The sequence below is a fragment of the Falco punctatus genome (genome assembly GCF_963210335.1).
Source record: "Falco punctatus genome assembly, chromosome: 3".
Lineage (NCBI taxonomy): Eukaryota > Metazoa > Chordata > Aves > Falconiformes > Falconidae > Falco > Falco punctatus.
In genome coordinates, this window is record NC_137582.1 from 86,261,708 (window position 1) to 86,283,367 (window position 21,660).

General features: G+C 43.5%; 1 protein-coding gene across 10 annotated transcripts in view; it reads left to right on the forward strand.

The window, feature by feature from the left end:
• TSNARE1 (t-SNARE domain containing 1) overlaps positions 1–21,660 on the forward strand; it is a 515,090-nt gene that overhangs the window by 75,939 nt on the left and 417,491 nt on the right. The window lies entirely within an intron of this gene.

Genomic DNA, 21,660 nt, shown 5'->3' on the forward strand with positions numbered 1-21,660 from the left:
CAGAATGCTGCTGTGGGCAGGTGTAAGCTCACATCTGCAGGTCCCTGTAGCTCCGTGTTGGCATGCAGGAACTTAATTTGTACTGAAAGTGTTTGTGGGTCTGTAAGTGTTCATGTGGCTGTGGTGAAGATTTTATTCACTGATATTTGAGCTGAGGAGATAAAACTGGTAATGGATCGGCTTTCTTGCCACTGGTACACCTTGGAGATGCAGCTGTTGAACACTTTGCCTTCTACCTCACCATCCCTTTGCCCTAGTCCCTTTTTTGCCTTTTTTTTTAATATCTAAAAGCAATTACATATAAAAATCCTTGAAATGAGTAAAACTCTTCGCTGGGAAATAGCCAGCTGTTACCCACAGCAGGCAGGATTAAAGTGCATCTGGCTATTAGTCCCTCTTTGGTCTGGAAAACTATTAGTTTCATCCCAAAGCAGATAACCAAAATAAGGTGCGTGACTCCATCAAAGGTTGCAACCGGTGGAATAAAGCAAGAAAGCCAAGATTTAAACCACCTGATATTATTCACCTTCTGCTCTCGTACTCATAGGCTCATGTATTTATATGCTCTGTGTGGTGTGGTCAGCTAGAGGGGTTATTCTGTGAAATAGTTATTGATAGAAGGAGAAAAATCTACATTAAAGGAACGTTGTAATGCTGTTTCCATGTGGGATGTCTTTGTGGTTATCCCGCCCCCACCAGAACACATGCACACACACGCAGAGCCCCAGCCGAACAACAGAAACACTTGTTTTTCAGTTTAAAAGTCAAAGCGGGGTTTATCCACTGTTCAGGGAATGAGGAATTTGCTATTCTGATTTTGGATGTTTCTATTGCATCAAGCATCCTTGTTACCCAAGAGATAAAACCCAAGTGGGATTCAATTTAAGACAAAAAAAAAAAAAAAAAAAAAAAAAAAAAAAAACACCAACCCCCAAACAAAAAACCCAGAAAAGAAAGAATTTCAATTTGTATATTTAAGTGGTAGAACTGATTTCTTGGTGGGAAGGTTATCACAGCTCCAGGACACCAATTGCAAGTCAACATATTTCCGATGCACGTTGATGCCGGGGACTGTCCAGTTCCCTGCGATGCATGCAAATAAACATGGCTGTCCTTACAAACGGGCTTTTCTGTGAGACTTACAGAAGGGGCACGGCAGAAGGTGTGGTTATTTTGTGGTTTGACCATTGGTGCTTTGCATCTCTGCATCCCCAGCTGGTGTCTGGGGAGATGTTTGCAGTGTGGGTACGGTTGGTTGTGTACACTGTGCTCCACAACTCCCTCCCTGAAGAAGGGCTCCTGGGTTGCTCTGCTGGAGTGTTGCCTCTTTGTCCCACCAGCCCTGTGATGTGGAAGGTTTCTTCATTAGCCCAATCTGACAAAAATGCTAAATTGCTCCTGGGTTTAAGGGATGCAATAATTTTACAGCAGTGCTGGCTAACTGGGGAGGTTCCAGAAGACTGGAGGTTAGCCAGTGTGATGCCCATCTATAAGAAGGGCAGGAAGGAGGAGTAGGAGAACGGCTGATCTGTCACCCTGACCTCAGTGCTGGGGAAAGGTATGGAGCAGATCATCCTGAGTGCCATCACACAGCACATGCAGGGCAACCAGGCAATCAGACCCAGCCAGCACGGGCTTATGAAAGGCAGGTCCTGCTTGACTAACCTGACCTCCTTCTATGACAAGATGACCTGCCTGAACAGATGAGAGGAAGGCTGTGGATGTTGTCTCCTTGACTTCAGTAAAGCCTTGGACAGTGTTTCCCACAGCATTCTGCTGGAGAAACTGGCTGCTCATGGCTTGGATGGATGTGATCTGCACTGGGTAAACAGCTGGCTGTACGCTTGAGCCTGAAGAGTGGTGGGGAGTGGAGTTACACCCAGCTGGTGGCTGGTCACGAGTGGTGCTCCCCAGGGCTTGGGGCTGGGGCCAGCCCTGGTTAATATCTTTATTGATGACCTTGATGAGGGGATTGAGTGCACCCTCAGTCAGTTTACAGATGACACCAAGCTGGAGGTGGGTGGTTGGGAGTGTTGATCTACTGGAGGGTAGGAAGGCTCTGCAGAAGGATCTGGGCAGGATGGATTGATGGGCCGAGGCTAGGCTGACTGTATGAGGTTCAACATGGCTCAGTGCTGGTCTTGCACTTGGGTGACACCAACCCAATGCAACACTACAGGCTGGGGGCAGAGCGACTGTAAAGCTGCCTGGAGGCAAAGGCCCTGTGTGTGCTGGCTGACAGCTGGCTGAACATGAGCCAGCAGTGTGCCCAGGTGGCCAAGAAGGCCAACAGCATCCTGGCTGGTATCAGCAACAGTGTGGCCAGCAGGACAAGGGCAGTGATTGTCCCCCTGCACTCAGCACTGATGGAGCTGCACCTCAAATCCTGTGTTTTGAGCCCCTCATTACAAGAAAGACACTGAGGTGCTGGAGCGTGTCCAGAGACGGGCAATGTTAAAGGTCTGGAGAACAAGTCTTGTGAGGAGCAGCTGAGGGACCTGGGGTTGTTTACCCTGGAGAAAAGGAGGTTCAAGGGAGACCTTATGGCTCTCACAACTACATGAAAGGAGGTTGTTGCGATGTGGGGGTTGGTGTCTTTTCCTAAGTAACAAGCAACAGGACGAGAGGAAATGGCCTCAAGTTGCACCAGGGGAGTTTTAGATTGGATGTTTGAAAAAAATTTTTCCCTTAGATTTGTCAAGCATTGGACCAGGCTTTCCCAGGAAGTGGTTGAGTCACCGTCCCTGGAGGTATTTAGAAGACATATAGATATGGTACTTCGGGACAGGGTTTAGTGGTGGGCTTGGCAGTGCTGGGTCAATGGTTGGACTTGATGATTGTAAAGGCCTTTTCCAACCTAAATGATTCTATGAGTCTATGACACAGTGTGCTTCCTCTAGCTTCAGGATGGTCTTTCAAAAGGAAAACACCCATATGAAAAGTCAAAACTTATTTCATCAAAGGTTTTATGTATCTTTTTCTTTCCACTCTGGGTACCTGTTAGTTGATGAACATCATCTTAGTTTTTTGGGGATTTTTTTTCCCTCACTCATCTCCTCCAGTGTATAGGACTGGAGGACCCAGGTGATCTGGAACATGCAAACATCTCTTCATCTGAAAGAGCACCAGATGAGAATCACATTTCGCAGCGAAGTTGTTGTCCCTAACCAGCTGGAGAGGTTTCACCGTCAACCCTTAGGGAGTCCTTCAGCTCTCAGTCACATCCTTTCCATAACACCACTGGCCCCCAAAGCCAAGAAATGGCATCGAGAGTGAGCATCCTTTCCCTGCTTGCCATGGCTTTTCATCTGGGTGGTGTTTCTGGAGATTTGTTTTTCTCTTGAGGAGCTTACAGCTTGTTTTATGCTACCTGTGGACGTTTTTATAACCATCAGGTTGTGATGGTAACACTAATGGTCTCACCGGGTGGAGCTGTGGAACGTCCTTTGGGGTAAACCATGTCTAGGAAGAAGTACGTTGAGCTGGAGATGAAGTCTGGAGGTAGGAAGATCCATCTGGAGATACAGGCCCTGGTAGACCTCATATACCTGTTGAGATGCCTTCATGATGCCTGTGTGTCTGGCTGTTCCCATGTGCAGTGCCATTTCCCAGGAGGCATCCATTGTCTCATTGTTCTGTGCCAGCTTCTGGCTTCCTTGGGAGGTGACCTGTCATCTTCATGTCTCTATGACAGCTAGCACAGAGGGGCTTGAGTGCATCTTGCAGGACCCACAACTGTAACGTAGACACCAGCGAGACAATGGTGATGACTGGAGAACTATGTAAACTCATAGCATTTTGTTGTCCAAGCCAAAAAGAGAGAGGTGGCTGGCTGGGTTTATTAATTCATAATTTATGGCTTGCTTGCTGTTCTCCCGAGTGTGAATTAGCAGGATTTTTCTTTAAACCCTATTTGAACTTGGTTATCCTCAGTTGCTTCCTCTAAAAAGTTTTCTGAGCTCATATTGTAATAGATTATTCTTGCGTGGTTCACTGCCGGTAATGAGTAACTGAAAATGGAAACATTTTGCCCAAAAATGCAAGTGATGCTGTACACTTGTGTTGCCTGGCTGGACAGATACGAATTACAGTTCTAGATTGCTCTTGACCTTGTGGTAGGATGTGCTTTGCTGTTTGCTCCACCTGAATGCTGCTATGAATGATCCAGCTGGGAAATGAGTTTGGGAGAGTGCGGCAGAAAGCAGGGGGGCAGGAAGGCTTCTTGGGGAAGGCAACGGCCCTATGGGTATTGGCAGTGATGGCTCAGAAATTTTTGCCTTGCCTTACTCTTGTCGTTGGCTTGTTCGTGCGTGTACTTCTGTTTTGCTCAAAGTTCATTGAAGGCTTTGCTGGAAGAGCCCCTTCAGCCATAACCTTTAAAACTGCCATCTAAAGTACGGTGGTAGTCAGAAAAGTGACTCTCTGGAAGTGACACAGTGGCATGCAGTCGAGGATTTCATCCCTCTCTGTTCTCCAAGCGTGCCTTGTTTGTGCAATGAAAATCTGAATTTAATTTCTATTCTCCCTCCCGCCCTTTTTAAAATGTCAGTCTTCCACATCCACCCTGAGATATTGGCACTTCTGATGAAGTTGAAGGCAGAGCGAGCTCCTCTCTCCGTCATGGCATTCACTTTTTCTCCTCCAATGGGAGCAAGCGCCGGTTTTCATCGAAAAAGTTAATGGCTCTGACTGAAAGGAAACAGGTGCATTTGGTAAATGGTGTTATACACAGCCCAGCTTTTGCCGCAGGGTTACACCTGTGGCGGTGGGTGCAGATGGAAGAGGGACATGTAGCACCAGCCCCATGTCCTGCAAAACTCACCTTTGCAGAAAAAATTACTCACCAACACCTTGACATGCTTATCTATTCCTCTTGTCTAATTCAAGCTCTGCTGTGCTTCAGCTGCATCACTTGTGGCCAGGGGGACCCGAATGGCTTCTCTCCGTTGCCCAGTTGGGGTAAGCCATGATGCTTGGGCCAGGCAGCTCCTGCCCCTGGTGCCAAAGAGGTTGGAGGCTGGAGCTACGCTGGTGAAGCCCAGGGGAGTAGCAGGATTTATTGAAGGCACACGTGTGCTGCTGAGTACCTGATCTTTCTGTCCTTGTCCCCTGCAGCTCTGTAATAGATTGGCTTAGGTGTTATAATTGCATTACGCCTCCCTCCCCTTTCTGTTCTCCTCCCTGCTCCTTCCACCCATCCTCAGTGTTTAATATATGCAAGTTCTGCTGCAAAGGAAACTCAGAATAAAAAAAAAAAAAAAAAAACACCAAAAAAATAAAACCACCACCACCGAAGTGGTAAAGGCAGGAGGGAAATCCCATTGCTTTTTCCATCATTCCTACCCATTTTTCAGGAAAGGATGAAAGATCTTACAGTTAACATGTCTTTAGCTGTGAAATAGGGCTTTGTAAATGCAGCCAATGGATGGGGTAGGAGAGCTAGGATGTTGCCTTGCGCTGCTTGAGCATCACAGGTGACCAAGGGTGAGGGTAAGTGAGAAGCAGAGAGTCTATCTGGTTAACCTGCTGGTGCTTAAACTGTTAAGCCAAATGTGCTTGGTATGAAGTTACCCAAATATGTGTTTATATTCAGACACATTTTACCAATTACATATTTATATATAGGCTCTGTGTTATATTTGCACACATTTATTTACTTACTCATTTTTCTTCCCTGTTGATTTGAATCCACTCGTATGCTGGTGCTGCTTGGTCTTTCTCTGCAGCGTGCTCTTCTGTGCAGCTCTGCCTGAGATGTACATTGAGCTTGGAGGTATAGCTGGAGGGTAACTGGAGCCAAAATAAATCACAGGTGATTGTTTGATGCAGCCTGACTGCTTGAGAAATAGAACTTTTCCTTATTTTTGGTGACTTGTCTGTTGTCATCAGTTTTGCTTTGTTTGTTTTTTTTTTGTTTGGTTGGCTTGGTTTTTCTTGTATGGAGATTAAAATAAGGAGAGGGAAGCGCAGCCTCTCTGAACGTGAGCAAATCTCAAGAAGTTTCCCAGAAGGAAGAAATATTGGCGTTTGCCAGCACCTGCCATCACTTGAGGATGCTCCATGGGCAACAACGTGACTTGCTTTGTTGCTTCTGTCTCATCAGCAGGTTTTTAATTAATATGGGAAAGGTCCTAGATAAAGCTTTTTTGCTGCTTTTTTTTTCTTTTTTTTTTCCCACTCCCCATCTGTCAGTATAAAATTGGTGAAAGCTTCAGGCCATGAAAAATGCCCTGAAGATTGGGATGGTGGCCAGGCCAAGGATGGGAGTTGCCTCTAATTACTTCTCCATCTTCAGTTCTTTGTGTGTTGGTCCAGCACCTTTAAGAATCTGCCGCTGCAGTGTGTTGATTTTTTAACTCAGAATAATCTTTAATAATCCCTGTAATTCTGTATTTATATGACACTTTTTATCTGGCAGCGTTCTGTAATTCACCCATCATACACAGATTCTGTCAGGGGAAGAAACAACATACCAAAAACCAAAAGCTGGGTTTTCTTTTAATTGAGGTTTCTAACCTTAATTACAGCAGGCTGTTGGTCCAGCAAACTTTTTGCTTGAGGAGGAAATCCATCAACAGTATTTTCACCTCACTGAGAGACATAAAAATGAAATGCTGGACATTTTGTTCTTGTTTGCTAATGCAGAGAAATAGCAATTTGGAATATGAATAATGGAAAAGCGATGCAGTAGTTTGTGGGAGAAGTGAGCCAGTTCTGCTTGCTGAAGCCGGCTGAAAGTTCACCTGGAAAGAAGCACCTCTTGTCATGAATGATCTAAGAAAAATGTGTTTGGTTGTTGTTTTTAATAACATATGTGACATTTTGGAGCTCCTTGATGGCCATGTGGGAATCCAAGGTGTATGCAGAAAGACCGTAAAATGGAGCTATTTGCTAATACAAAATAATATTGGAGCTAGTCTTCCATTCTGAAATTCTGGAAAGATTCTTATGGAAGTGAAATAGGGAGATTTTGGCTTTTCTGATTACTCTGTGTACCCACCCACTACTGCCTCTTCCCACCAAAATACAGCTTTTTTCTGAGCAACTATGGAATGATACATAGAAAGGCTGATAGTTTTATAAACATGAATTGTTGAGCATGGCTAAAACTTGTGATTTTTACAGGGACAGAGGGGAGAGAGGGATGATACAGTGACAACCTGTGAAGGCTGGAGGGTTATTTTTTTTTTCCTATTTTTTTTTCTTTTCTTTCCTAATTTCATTTTCAACTACCCCTGTGTCTGCTTTCTCAAGGATGTAGTTTGTGTGCGGTCTTTGGGTTCATTTTGCTGCTTGGGAAATTACTGGCATCTCTGAGCACCTTTAGTGAGCAGCGATGCGGGAATGGAGCTGCTCAGCATGCGTTAAATATAGCAGCAAAAAGAGACTGACGAGTTAGGTACGGCTTGTCTGGAGTGTTGTGATCTCAGTGTCTTTTTACAGATTTAAAATACTCTGTTTAGCTAAGCATTTAGCTTCCACAGTGGTCTTTTGGGGTTTTTGAGCATTAAAGGATGGTAAAACTACTGATTTTTATGCATTTGCATAATTATTTGAACGTCCGCAAATGAATTTAGCTTTGCATGAAATGCTGTTCCACGGAGGGCATTGACTTGTTGAATGACGTTGACGTGGAAGGTGGCATCTTCACGATACGGGTTTTTATTAAGTCTCCTTTTCCTTCCTGTGCTCCATAACCTGGTGAGCGGCTCTCGGGCAGGCAGTGCTGTTGCATAGAGCAGGCTGTGCATGGTGGAGACGCAATGTCTGTAGGGCGAAGTGGGACAAAAGATAAATGTCCTCAGGAAAATTTTACCCTGCTTTAATTTTCTCTTCCCCTTTCTCTTCCTTTCTTCTTTTCCTCCATGGGAAGCCAAATGGAGGTGGGGAGGAATGTGCGCCAAGAGGGTGTTGGTCTAAGAGATATAGGATGGAGACATGCATCGTACTTTTGCCCCAGGTCTCTGGCCTGTCTTGCTCTTCAGCATATTGGCACAGCAGGGAGCTAATGATGCACCCCCATGGGGATGCTTCACCACTCCCTGTGGTCTTTGCCCCTTGCTTTGCTATCCTCTTGCTGGCTGGAAAACCATCTCATAGGGGTAGCTCTCCAGCCAGCAACAGTATGTGAACATCTGGAGCTTTGTCCTCGTTGCTCGATCAGCAGCTTCCTGCATTTTTTATTTTTTTATTTTTAATGCCCTACTTCCCCAATCCCCTATCTCCAATTGTCTTCACTGCCAATAAAATGAACTACTGCTAAAAATTTAAAGATCTGTCTCTCACACTGTGGTGGTGCATGGGAGCTAAATGCGATGAAGAAGAGGAATTCTGCTTTTCAGAAGGAATTTGGTAAGACTGGATAAATCACCTGATGGGGATGTTAAAACCCGTTGACATGGTACTAACTTAGCAAAGAGTGAGCAGATAAAAGGCGAGTGGAAGGTACTGTGTGTCAGAGAAGTCAGAACTTGCAGTGGAGTTTGAGCTGAAAATTGCAAGATCTTAATTGCTATGGTTGGGGTTTTACAACCTTTTCCTATTTTCTTTCCCATCTGGAGATTTCTGGGGACAGAGAAATCAAAGCAGGTTATGCAAGTTTTTTGTAGTCTGCAAGAGAAAACAAAACCCAAACCAAAACATGAAACAAGCCCCTCCCCCCGGCCACCCCCGTCCCATCTTTTTGTAGTCAATAATAATTCTCACTGGTTTCTGCAGACCATAGACTACCACGTTTAGTAGGGAAAATGTGTTACAACCTACACAAGGTAATTCTGTGCTTCCTCATGCTAGATAGATAATCTAGTATACAATTGTCCAGTAACGCAGGTTCAGGGAAAGAAGGTGACAGTGGCATCCTGGAACAGGAAAGCAGTAAATTCCCAGGAGAGAGAAGGCATTCAGGCACCTCCAGCAGGGAACATCACAACTGGTAGGCCAGACGGCAGAAGGAATTAATGGATGCAGTAATCTGTGATACTCTTTCATGGGGCTGGACTTTTTCTTTGGAAGATACCTTGTGTTCACACAAATGAATTAAAAGGCAATAAATGGGAATGGGCAACCTTTTAATGTGCTAGAAGAGAGCAAACTCAACTGTCTATTTTAAATTTAAGATCATTAAATCCTGGAGTGAAAATGCCCACACTAATTTCACTGGAGCAAGGGAAGATGTGCTGCACGTATCTAGAATAGTGCTTAAATAATTCATTAAATATCCATGTTTTAAGAATCAAAAAATGGTGATTTTATATGCATTTGCATCATGGCCATATCATCACTTAAAAGTAAACATAACATAGATGAATAACAAAGTTATTCTTATTAACTTGATTTTAAGATAGCTGAATCTGAACTTGAACAATTTGCAGTAGAACAGATCTGAGTAGCCATCATTTGCACATTAGTAGCTGAACTCAAAGCTGGGCTGAACGCAGATTTGTGAATGTGTTTGGTTTTGGGTTTTTTTTTTTTTTTTGTATCTGCGGTGTTTTCTGCTATTACAGTCTTTCAGCATTTTTCATTGTGTGCAATTCTTTGTGGGTTCGTTTTGCCATTTGTTTTAAAAGGCAGCTTGGGGATCTTAGGTGCTGTATAAAGACAGGAGAAAAAAAGCAGCTTCCACGTGAAAGTGGTCATTTCAGATGGTGGAGGAATGTTTTAAAGGGTGCCCATATGTTGAGTATCTTGGTGTTGCAAGAGAGGAAGGGATAGGTTGCAAAGAGCTTTGCAAGTGGGAAATACTGTCTTATAAGGGAATGGGGAGCAAGTGGAAGAAGGGCTGGATTATATCTCAGGAGAAGGGAAAAATGATTTTTGTGTGAACTTTCTGGATTTCTTAAAGCAGAGTGAAGTGCATATGTCAAAGCTGGAGAAACACCAGCTGCAATAGTTGGAAGATGATGTTGTGGGAGCAGCCCTCCCTTCCCATGCCATGAGCCCACAAACGCAAATGGGTACTGAGGAGGTGACCAGGGTGCTGCCAGAACTGGAGGTGGGCCCTTGAGGAGCACACATGAGAGGAAACATCCTCTGATCTTGAGTATCATTTGAGATGATCACAACAGGGCGGGGGGAAAGCAGCTGTATACACCGAAAGCGGGTCTGGAAGGTGCAGGCATGGTTTGTGTCTTTGTGAATGGAAACAACAGGAGAGGAAGAGAGGATGGAGCTGAGAAACAGGAGTGGGTCACAACAAGAGACTCAATGAATGTGTAAAGCGAGAGCTACGTCAGGAGATGAGTCATAGGAACAGGGTTAAGCATTTGGATGTTGTTGAACCTGAACTTCCAAATTTCACCTGTCAGCTGCTGTGTTTTATAGCTGTTGCTGCCTGTGGTGGATTAGCTGCTTCAAACAGCCAAGCGCCCACCCAGCCGCTCACTTCCCTCCATTCCCAGCTGAATGAGAGAAAATAGGATGAGAAGGCTTGTGGGTCAAGGTAAAGACAGGGAGATCACTTCCTAATTACTGTTGTGGTCAAGAGGCTCAACTTGGGGAAAGTTAATTTATTGCAAAATAAAATAGATTTGGGTGGTGAAAAGCAAAGATAAAATTGAAAACACACCTTCCCTCCATACCCCAGACTTTTCCCCAGGCCCAAGGTCACCCCCCGGCTCCCGGCCCCTCTGCCCCCGCGGGCCGTGCCGTGCCGGGCCGTGCTGTGTGTCAGCCCGTGTCAGCCCCGCTCCCGCCTCCTGCCCCGTCTCCCTGCGCCAGCGCGGGCCCTGCCCCGGGCTGCGGCCCTTCAGGGACCCGCTGCTCCCGCCGGGGCTCGCCAGGGCCGCAGCTCCTGCAGGACAGAGCCCCCAACACCTGGACGCACCCAGTAGGTGCCCTTCGGTGTTAACACCATCTAATGCAGCTTTGCAGTAGCCCTGATGGGGGGAAAGGGGGTTCTGAGGGAGTTTTACGCTGTGGTTTCTCTTGGGGAAAGCAGGGAGAGGGCTGATGTGCCTGTATACCATGGGAACTGCAGCTCTCGATGTGAAAGGACGGCCTTTAGAACCTTTCTACCTGATTCACTGTATGCTATACAAAGAACCTTTAAGCTTCATGCCCCATATCTTTATTTTGGAAATACTGTCTTTTCCATCATCCTTTTTGTTCAGGTATGGCAGGACCTGCCTGCTAATATGTTGATGCATATGAAAAATCTCCCTGGATTTTTCCCGAATTATTAAATTTTCATTATTTAAAATATATTTTAAACCACAAAGTGGTTTTAAAACCAAAAGTTTTTAACCCTCTGCCTCCTCTGTGGATGGTTTGAAAGAAGCAGAGATGGCACCGAGTCCTGGCTCTGCTGTGCAACACCCATGGCTGACCTAGGATGCCAAGAACACCTCTACAGAGGCAGGAGGGCTGGTTTTTACCTAAATTAGAAAATGGGGAAAATAAAAAGAGCATCAGCAAGAGGCCAAAATTTGTTCCTTTAAACCTTACCTACAAGTTGCTCCGTTTGCTTTTGAAGCATCCATTGATGTGACCATGTCTCCTAGATGGTTGTTCCTGCCTGGTTGGGTGAAACTTGCTACAGGCATCTAGAGCTCTGACTTGCTTTCATTTGCTCTTTTGGCTCTACAAGGCTGAACGTTGTCTTTCCTTTTTCTCTTTTTGAGTACTTAAGGCCCCCCTCCCTTCCCTGGACGAGCTGTTGCTCCCGTGCTGCCTAACGTGGTGAAATCTCTTTGGAGAAGCAGGTCCAGCTGTAAAATGAATAAAATGAGATGGTGGTTTTATGTTGCACCTTTCAGATTCTGAGTATCCCATGGCATTCCTCAGAGCAGCGAGCTCAAAGCTGTTGTGCTGAAAACCAGAGCAACAGCCCTTAACTTGGGCATGAGCACAGTGGGTTTTGGCAGATGGAAAGGACCTAGTGGTCTCCCAGGCCGGTGGCCAAAAGCACACAGCTTCCCAGTGGCATGTTCTTCACCATCTGGCCATATATTTTGTGTCTCGCTTTTTATTTTTTCTTAATAATTCTTCTACTGTCAGTCTCCATATCTTTCTATAAGAATGCATAGGAGATCAAGGTTTTTAGATGAGGGTCATCAGCGTGGTTTGGATGGTGGACTGGGATTTGGTTCCTGGATTGTGGGTGGCTTTGCGGCCTCAGGCACCACCAGGAAAAAAAAAATAAAAAATGAGCGCCCTTAAAGTGGGAGAGCAGAGTGGGAAGATTTCCTTAGAGGGGACTCAAACATTTGTTAGTGGAAGATGATAGGAAAAAGGTGGAAAGGAGTTGATTTGACCTAGAAACGAGAAGTTTGATGAGGAGGCTAGTGAAGGCACATGGGGTGTGTGATTGTCCCCCTGTACTCAGCACTGGTGAGACCGCACCTTGAATCCTGGGTTCAGTTTTGGCCCCTCACTGCAAGAGGGACACTGAGGTGCTGGAGCATGTCCAGAGATGGGCAACAGAGCTGGGGAAGGGTCTGGAGCACAAGTCTGATGAGGAGCAGCTGAGGGAACCGGGGTTGTTTAGCCTGGAGAAAAAGAGGCTGAGGGGAGCCCTTCTCCTCACTCTTTACAACTACCATAAAGGAAGTTGTAGGAAAGTAGGTATGAGTCTCTTTTCCCAAGTAACAAGCCATAGGATGAGAGGAAATAGCTTTGAGTTGGACCAGGGGGGGATTAGATTGCATAATAGGAAGGATTTCTTCCCCAAAAGGCTTGTCAAGCATTGGAACAGGCTGCTCAGGGAAGTGGTTGAGTCACCATCCCTGGTGGTATTTAAAAGATGTGTAGATGTGGGACTTAGGGACATGGTTTAGTGGTGGGCTTGGCAGTGTAAGATTTATGGTTGGACCTGATGATCAGAAAGGTCTTTCCCAACCTAAATTATTCTATGAATAGGAGTGAAGGCGAAGATGGGTTTGACAGTTGGCAGAGCCCTGTTGATGGGACCCATCCATTCGTGGTTCTGCACAGTAGTTTGCAAACTGGGGCCTTGCTGCTCTCCTGGTGCCTGATGCATCACAGACAGCCAACTCCTCTGCTCTTCCACCTCTGTACCTGTGGTTCCTCCTGTCCTTAAGGAACATTTGGGTTCTGCTGACGACAGTTTTTATGTGGATCACGTTTTGCCCCTTGTCTGGTATAGCTGCATTTTGAGGAGTTTTGTGTCAGGATGGTGTTTCTTTGATCTTTGCGAATACAGATGTTGGGATCCTCTGTGCACCTTTAGACACAGTGTTATAGAAGGAGTGACAAGGCTGTTCTTTGTTTTCCCTTTTACCTCTACTGTAAATTCAGACCCTGTGTAACAGTATCTCAGACTCCTTTCTAGGTCCCAGAGCTGCTGTGATGAGGAAAACCAGCACTCGTTTCAAGCTGTGATCTAAAATAGCATCTGTCTTTCCAAATTTTCTAAGTTTCTGTATGTGTAAATCCCCATTCTAATGCATCTATTCTTATTTATTATTTTTTCCTTTTTTTTTCCTGTTTTGTAAAGATTTATTTTCTTTTTACCCGACCCCCCCCCCCCCCCCCCCCCTTGCACAGAGCTGCGTTTACGACACTAGCTAACGTTAAGGTTTTTATATATTCTTGCATAAGAGATTTTTGTTTGCAGTTGTGCTTTCCTGGAGGAATCACTCTACTAGGTGAGATACCAGAATATTGTGAACTCCCATTATCTAACAAATTTTAGATGAAAACGAGAAAGATGTGTGTTTGTAATACAATAATTTAGGTAGAACAGCACTAATGCATAGTTGAGCATGGCATTCTATTTCTGATTCTTTTTTTAAAGAAGTGTCTAACAGCAAAATGCCCCAAACAAACAAACAAAAAACCCCTTTTAATATTCAGTGGAGGAGAGTAAGGATGTGATTTATTTGTATAATTAAAACATTTCCACAAAGACAGAAGCAAGGGTGGAAAGCAGGTAGCTCCTAGGGAAAAGGGTGATTTCTTTTTTATGGTCTTCAGACAGAAAAGCTGCTGTGTTGGCAGGCACCACTGTTGACTCCAGCCACCAGTTAAGGAGAAACTTCCAGATGAGAGGTTACAGGTCCAGAGAGGAGCACGGCTGGGAAACCCTGACAAGGGTGGTGGCAAAGAAGACTTTTTTTTTTTTTTTTTTTTTTAATGGGTTTATGTGACATAAGCTTATCATTTTCTACTGAATATCAGGTTTTAACTTAAATTGTCTTTACTGCTGCGAGGACAGAAGAGCAACATTCTCGATGTTAGTGAAGCAGGAAGCCTGTGATAGAAGACGTGCATGCTCTGTGGTTTTGTGGGGGATGTGGAGGAAGGGGATGTTTCTTTCTTTTAGGAGCTTCAGGTTTTCCATGCTAAGCAAGCAAGTTTCCAAACCGGTCACGTTAACATAGTCTAGGTTAACTTCTTATCCCTGCTTGTCAACTGGAGATTTTATGGAGCTTTTGAGTGCTTTTACTGTCCATCATGTGGTTCCTACTTTGTGCTGGTGAGAGGAATGGAAATACGTTTGAGGTGGAGCGGCTTTATCCCACCTCTGCCCAGGGGAAACAATGATTTTGCAAGAGAAAAGTGTTGGCAATGGACTCCAAAATAATGTTTTGAAAAGAGGTATGTGGCAGCCTTTCCGTGCTGGGATGTGTTCGGGATCCAAGGCTTTTGCCCTTCCTGACTTGGATGACTGAACTCTGACACTGGATTTAAAGAGTATCACAAAACAGTTTGGAGATAATACTATAAAAAAGAAGGTGGGAAGAAGAGTAGGGGAAGATGTGCTATCCTCTCAAAGGCTTTTGCTTCATAATTTTGTTGAAAATGGGAATTGGGCAAGTTTCAAGATGCTGGAGTTGATGGGAGGTGATTTATCAAAACAGGAGGGTTAGTGAGCTGCCCCAGACAGGTGATTGCTTCAGGGATTATTTTTTTTAAGAATAGTTTTCTATTTCTATTACCTGGTAAAACACTTCAGGTGTGTTCATGTGTAGTTTCTGTGTACCAAAAGAAGGTCTGTCAGTGCAAGCTCAGAGCTAGTGTGCTTTGTCCCCCAAGGTGCCTAAAGGGAGACACTGGAATTAAGCAGTTAATTTGGTATCTGTAACGACTGTACAGAAGTAGGAGGAGAAGCAAAGGCAGAGACGTGAAATGAGAAGTCAGGACAGAGATGGAGAAACCTACCTGTTGCAGTTGCAATCGGCCTACCACACTGCAAAGAGAATTAGGGAAATGCTGGGGAAACTTGATCCCAAAGAGAATTAATTTGTGCCCCAAATTCACGTGTTTCATTCAAAATAATGTTGGGCTACCAAAGAATAAACAAGTTAGCTCAGATCAGGAACATCAGTGGTAGACTGAATGTCCTAGAGAAAATGTTGTTGAAATAGCAGCCAGATGCTAATGAAGATGCTGCTGCCCACTTCACAGCCATTTAAAGGCTGGGTGACACTGCTTGAAGCCAGCCCAGATTTTTTATCTCTCTTTTCAGAAAAATCCACCAAGGCATCTATGTATGGGCTGAGCTTTGCAACCGAGTGTAACTCCAGTCATTTCAGTGGCAGCTGAGAAACAGATTACAAAGCCAGAAAGAATCACTCTCATTATCTGGTCTGATCTTTTATATAGCAAATACCTTAAGTCTTTTTTCCTTCAGTTATTTTCCCTATGAACTAAAGCATATCTTTTAAATGGGGGAGGGAAATCTGAGCTTAGATTCTCTCTCATAGCTTTTTTTTTAATTTTTTTTAAATGTCCACAGTAGATTTTTCTAATTATAACCACGCCTCCTGATGGAAGTTTTCGCCTGGTTTCTACTTTGTGACCAGGTTTAAAGTTCAGTCTATGGTAACTTGGCTTGTTTGGCTAATCAAAGAATCAGTTAAAGATTATTCCTATTCAGTGATGATGGGAACATAAACATTTAAGTAAAGTTGCACCAAAACGTAGCTTTGGTTAAGCTGGATGTATCACAGTCATGGAAAAAATCTACACTTCCAGTACCTGAATATTTCTCTGAATTCTCTTTTGATGCTTGGTCAATGTTCCATAGAACTTGGCAGTAGAGTTTGGCTCAATGTGGCCGTGCCTGGGTGCAGCACTATGAAGCATGGAAGTGACCTCCCCGTGTTGGTGACCTGTTGGCACAACGTTTTTAACCAATTCAACTGATCCTTGCATGACCTTAAACTGATTCTACAAAGGATCTCCATTGGACTGTTCTGGAAACGTGTGCCATCTCTGGTAGTTGCAAGCATGTAATTGTAGTCTGATGCCTTGTGGTTCGTAAGTGGTTTATTCTGGGACACGCTGGTTTTCTTTGGTCACTCAGGTTGGTGCTCTGCCTCGCAGGCTTCGGTTTGTCATCGTTGTCAGTGTCACTTGTGATCTTGTGGACCAAACCAAGTTCAGTAAGCCAAAATTTCTATAAATCCATACTGATTTGAATATTTAATAACTTTCTCATGGCTGAGCATTAGGTTACTAGTAGTTGGAACCAATACATTGAGCTATCCCTTGCTGGAGAGAAAGCAAGAGTTAAATTGCCTATTGCATCAGGAAATTTAAATCTTCTTCTTTAATAATTGACTTGTTTCTTTTTCTTTTTCCTTTCCTTTTTTTTCTCTCTCTTTTTTTTTCCTCCGGATTTGTTGTTAGGCTGGCAGGCCATTAATGAGCACTGTATTATCTGTTTTACCCTTTAGCTTTGATTCAACGTTAGCTTTTCTTCTGGAATTCCCTTGATTTTTTCCAAATGGTGTCACAAATCAGTGCTAATGAGCCAAATCGCTGCTTGCCCTGCTCTTTCACAGTGTTGGTGCTTATGTTACCAAGGCTTGCTGGATTTAATCACATCTGAGCTGCTATTTTTGAACTTTTCTGAGCAATTGATGGGGTGAACAATAATTTCCACTGGCTTTCAGTGAAATTTCGTATTTGAACATTTTCCAGATATTTTCCAAAGGTAGAAGAAAGTTAAAAATGTTCCTGATTTTTCATTTTTCTGAATTATTTCTGAGTTCTATTTCTCCTGTCCTGCATCAATTGTGAAAATCAGCTGTTCTGCCACTCCCCTGCCTCCTTTTTTTTTTTTTTTTTTCTTACTTATTTGTGGGTTTTTGGCTGTAGATTTTTTGTATCACTTTTTTTGTTGGGGGGCAGCATCTGGGTGGGTTTATTTTTTGGTGGGGGTGGTTGGTTGGTTGGTTTTCCTTCTTTGTTCCCTAAGTTAATGTATGAGCATATAGCTTTGGATAATTTTGTACAATCCTTTGTCCTGTGAAAGAAGGGTTGCCGTGTTCCATAACTGAGAATTGTGGACATCCAGGAAGGGATACCTGTGAAATTCCTACACTTTATCACCTCTTACACATCCAGTTACCCTTCTCTTTTTCTTCTTACATGCCTTTGTAAAGCAGGCTTTTAAAACCAGCAAGGGTTTATATTACTATTCTAGATTATTTATTTTTTAATACTTTTTTTTTTAAGTAAACGAGTCACGATTACCCAAGAAGCCACTAATTTTCAGTTCTTTGATCAATTCCTCTATATGAAGATGAGGCCTAATGCAAAATTCCCTTGAGCAGTGCACAATGCTTTCAGAGGTAGGAAACTTGTCAGCTGTAATGCTAAATAATTCTAGGGATGTTTTAGTCCTGGCAGCAGGAGACTTCAAGCATATGCCAGTCAGACTGAAGTCCCTTAAGAGAACATTTTTCCTTACACTTTATAGGCAAGTGCTGGTCTTCTCTGGTGTGTCGTCTCACTCGGCACGCTGCTTGGTTTGTCAGTGGTGTGGAAATACTGTCACTTGTGGTTTTTAATGCTTTTGCTTTGTTGGTCCCTCTTGAAAAGGTTGTAGCCTGGAAAAGTCATGTCCTGAGTATGCAAAGTCCTCTCCACATTTTGATGGGATCCATCCATATGGGGCCATCAAGGGCCTAATGGGAGACCTGACCTTCACTCTAGATTGTGAACAGAAATTGTGACCATCTGATTGCTCTTTTGAGGAGCTGGTGGGTGAAATAACTCAGTCCTCTCTGAAAAGTTGACACTGAGCTACTGAGTCAACCCTTTCTGTGAAATTCTTTCCTTTTTTGATGGTTGTACTTGAACTGTAATGAAGCTTGCATCCCTGTCCACAACGCTGGCTGAAAAGGTCTTGGTTGACTTAAGTCATGTCATGCATCAGAAAAATTATCCAAATGCTTTAGAATTTTACTTCATTAAGTGAAAAAGTTTGACAGATTTCTGCAAAGGATGGTGGAGGTGGCTTCTGGTTTTCCCTGTGGGTAAAATAGCGTGAGAGGTTGGGCTGGACTATGATACTAGAGAATTCTGGCAGAACTAAGAAGGAAAGAAGCTCTCTGGAGACCACAGCTTGAAATCACAGGCTGGTGTTAACCCTCTCCGGAGGATTGTGGGTTGTGGCTGATGGGGCTTATCTTGATTTGGGATTCTTGTGCCTCTGTTTAGTTCATTATAGGCTTGTTTCAGAGAGGAACAAATACATACTGCAGTTAATGTATTGAGATTCCTATGAGAAATCCAGCTATTTTAAAGAGGTGCTGAAAGGTGTCTCATTTGGGGGTTATTTTCAAAGTTAATTCGCCTATAAAATCAGAATTAATATAAGTTTGTATGTTGTGATTTTAGATATGTCTAGATTCACATACATGCAAAACCAAAATGTTTTTCACTGAACGAGTAACTAGTATGTGCAGAACTGCGGGAGAAGAGCTAGAGAATGAAATGCTGGAAAGCTGAACAGGTCTTCCTGCCTCTTTCTTGAAAATGCAGCTTTCAGACCATTCAGGTTTTGCGAAGTAAAACCAGTCTCGAGTTTCCAGATCCTGAGAGTCCTTAACGTTTAATTTATCTGTGGTGGCTTCAGTAACATAGAGACTAGGCATATGTGAGTGCTTTGTTTTAACTAAAGCCCCTTCAGAGCAGCACCTGGATATTGCAGCAGTGTTGAGATAGGGTGTGAGGCTCCTTAAAATAGTGAGTAGATGCAGGGAGTAAGAAAACCCAGCATCTTCTCTGAGAGTCTGCTGTCTGCCTGGACCTCAGTACTGCACACAATGTCTGTATAGGGAGGATTTTTAACCCTGCAAATTAAAAAGCTGGATTTTGTTGTGGTGATTTTGTAGTTTTTCATAACTTTTGAACCTTGAATTCTCAGAGCCACTAGTTAAGCTTGAAGAGTTTTCTATGTGTACGTCAGGCACTGTTAGCTCTTATATCTTTTTTTTTCCATTTTTTTTCTTTTTTAAATTAAATAGCCACAAAAGGAAGGCTGTGCACACTCTTGCAAACCACTGAATGTAACACTAGAATATCTTGTTTTTCATGTATTCTCGTTTGGACAGCATGGAGAGAAACGCCGTAAGGGTTTATCTGTGTATCTTTATTCTTCTATATTTATAAATATATGCACAACTAGGAGAATGGAAAGAAGAAGGAAGTTTTCAGGAGAATGAACTAAATCACTGAGAAACGATACCACAGAGGAACACGAGCAGAGGCAGCAAGGGTCAGCCTGCCTTAATGAAATTACATCGTTTGAGGTTGTTATTTTAGGAGCTATTTCATCTTGCAGTGCCTGAACACTAGTGTCACGCTGTTAAATCAGGGCAGCTGAACTGGTTTGGCGTGTTCCGAGACAATATCCTGATACAGGGGGGATGTCTTAATGGTTAAGGTTAACTAATACCAGCAGCTGCTGTTACGTTTTGACAGCTAACATTCTGTTCGCTGTGCTCTTCCTACCCTTAGGTAGGGGAAGATCATGAACAGTGTGGCTGCGCTGGGAACAGGCCAATTATTGTCATGTTTTTAATTGCGGCCGTTGTATATAGGAGTTAGATCTTTCATAAAGTGCTCAGCTAAGCTTGCTGCTTTTTTTTTTTTTTTTAAGTAAATGATGGTTTTGAAGAAATGCGCTTGATTTCGGTTGCCATGGCATGTGGCTGAGGTCTAGTACAGCTCCTGGAAAGCACAGCCTTGACTTTAAGGATGGATGTTGCAGCTGAGATCCTGGATAGCTGATTACAGTCCTCATCTGTCTGAAGCACCTAAGGGGAGCAGGATGCTCTCCTAAGGGGATGGTGCACGCCACAGTGGGGTAAGGAACAGCTCTGTGCCTTTCTGAGCATAGTCAACGTGTAGAGGCATCTATACCACTGTGTAATACCTTCTTCGAGATAAATGTCATGAAAAGCCTGCAGTGCTGGACAAATTTGCTCTGCCATATGCTTGTGGAGGAGTATTTTTGTGAAGCTTTTATGTATGACTGGTAATCATAGTTTGGTTTAGAGAGACATTTCTGAAAGTGTGAAGGGAAAGGAAGGGCAGCATGCTAATTTGAATTAATTGTAGTGCTTATCAAGTCAACATCCAGTGGAGACCAATTCATTATGTAGTCTCTTTTGCTTGTAAAAAGCATAATGCTGCATTGAATGATGAATCCAAGGTCAGCTTAAAAAAAAATTGGGATACACCCCTAACCTCTAATGTGTTGTAAATTCTTACTTCATGCGGTAATATGTGAAATGGGTTTGGAAGCAGACCACAGTGTGGGGTTTTTTATGTTTGTTTGTTTGTTTTCCCCTTTTAATCTGCAAATACATGAGAGGAGATAGTTCTCTGTGCTGCAGAATGCCAGGAACACCCAACAGAGATCAAAATTCAGGTTTAACACGTGCATTGTTATGGAAGGAATTTGTTTTAAGATCTTAGGCTCCCTTGCTGAGGACAGAGAGAACAACAAAGATGCATAGCCTTGAGCAGGAAATCTGAGAGCCATGACCTGGACCTTCATCCCCTGGTTTCAGCCACTGCCTTCACCTTGTTACCTTTCACATCAAATCCACAAGTACCAAGTACTGCCTGGACGCACACCCTGAAACAAAAGGGTTGAATACTAATACCCTTGCTGATGCTTCATCACATCCCTCTGCAAAAGTACTGCCAGGACCAACAGGATTATTTGCAGAGTAAAGGGCTGCCCCATGTTCCGCTGCTCCATCATCTGCAGGACCACAACAAATGTAAAGTTGATTTCCATGCCATGTCTACAGAAACTGCTCCTGCCTTCTTAAGGAGCTGAGCTCTGCCAGTCTGGGTGTTGGCGAATGGAAAATACATTTTTAGGAGCAGAACACTGAGAACTTTTTGCTGATCTTAAATGAAAAAGTGGATACTTTACGCTTATGACACATGATGAAGTATCTTTTGGTATCTAGAGACAGCACTGTCATGGGACTAGGCTGTTAATTTATTGCGTGAATGATGGTGGTATCAGCCTGTGCTTATCTGAGCTAAGCCTATTTTAATGAACAAACCCTTGAACTTGGAATTTAGGGAACAACTTTGGGCTAAATTAAGCAAAGGGACAATATGTCTTTTCACAGGCTTTTAGTATCAACACTGATTAATTGGAGTCACTTGCAGTAATTACAGCCGAGGTTAAAGTCTGTTGTGGGTTTGGGGTTTTGTAGGTGTTTTTTCCCTACATAACGGTATTATGTGTTCTGTGAGGGGTTAAAAAAAACAAAAAAAAGACAGGTGGAGGGCCTTTGGTTTCCACCTCATCAAAAAGAAGCGTAAGTTTTGGTGACAGAAGATCTGTAAATATTTTATAGAATTCAGCCGGGAATCCATCTGGACCAGATTTCTTTTTTTAGCCTTTCATTCTTTTATAGTTTCCCTTAATTTCAT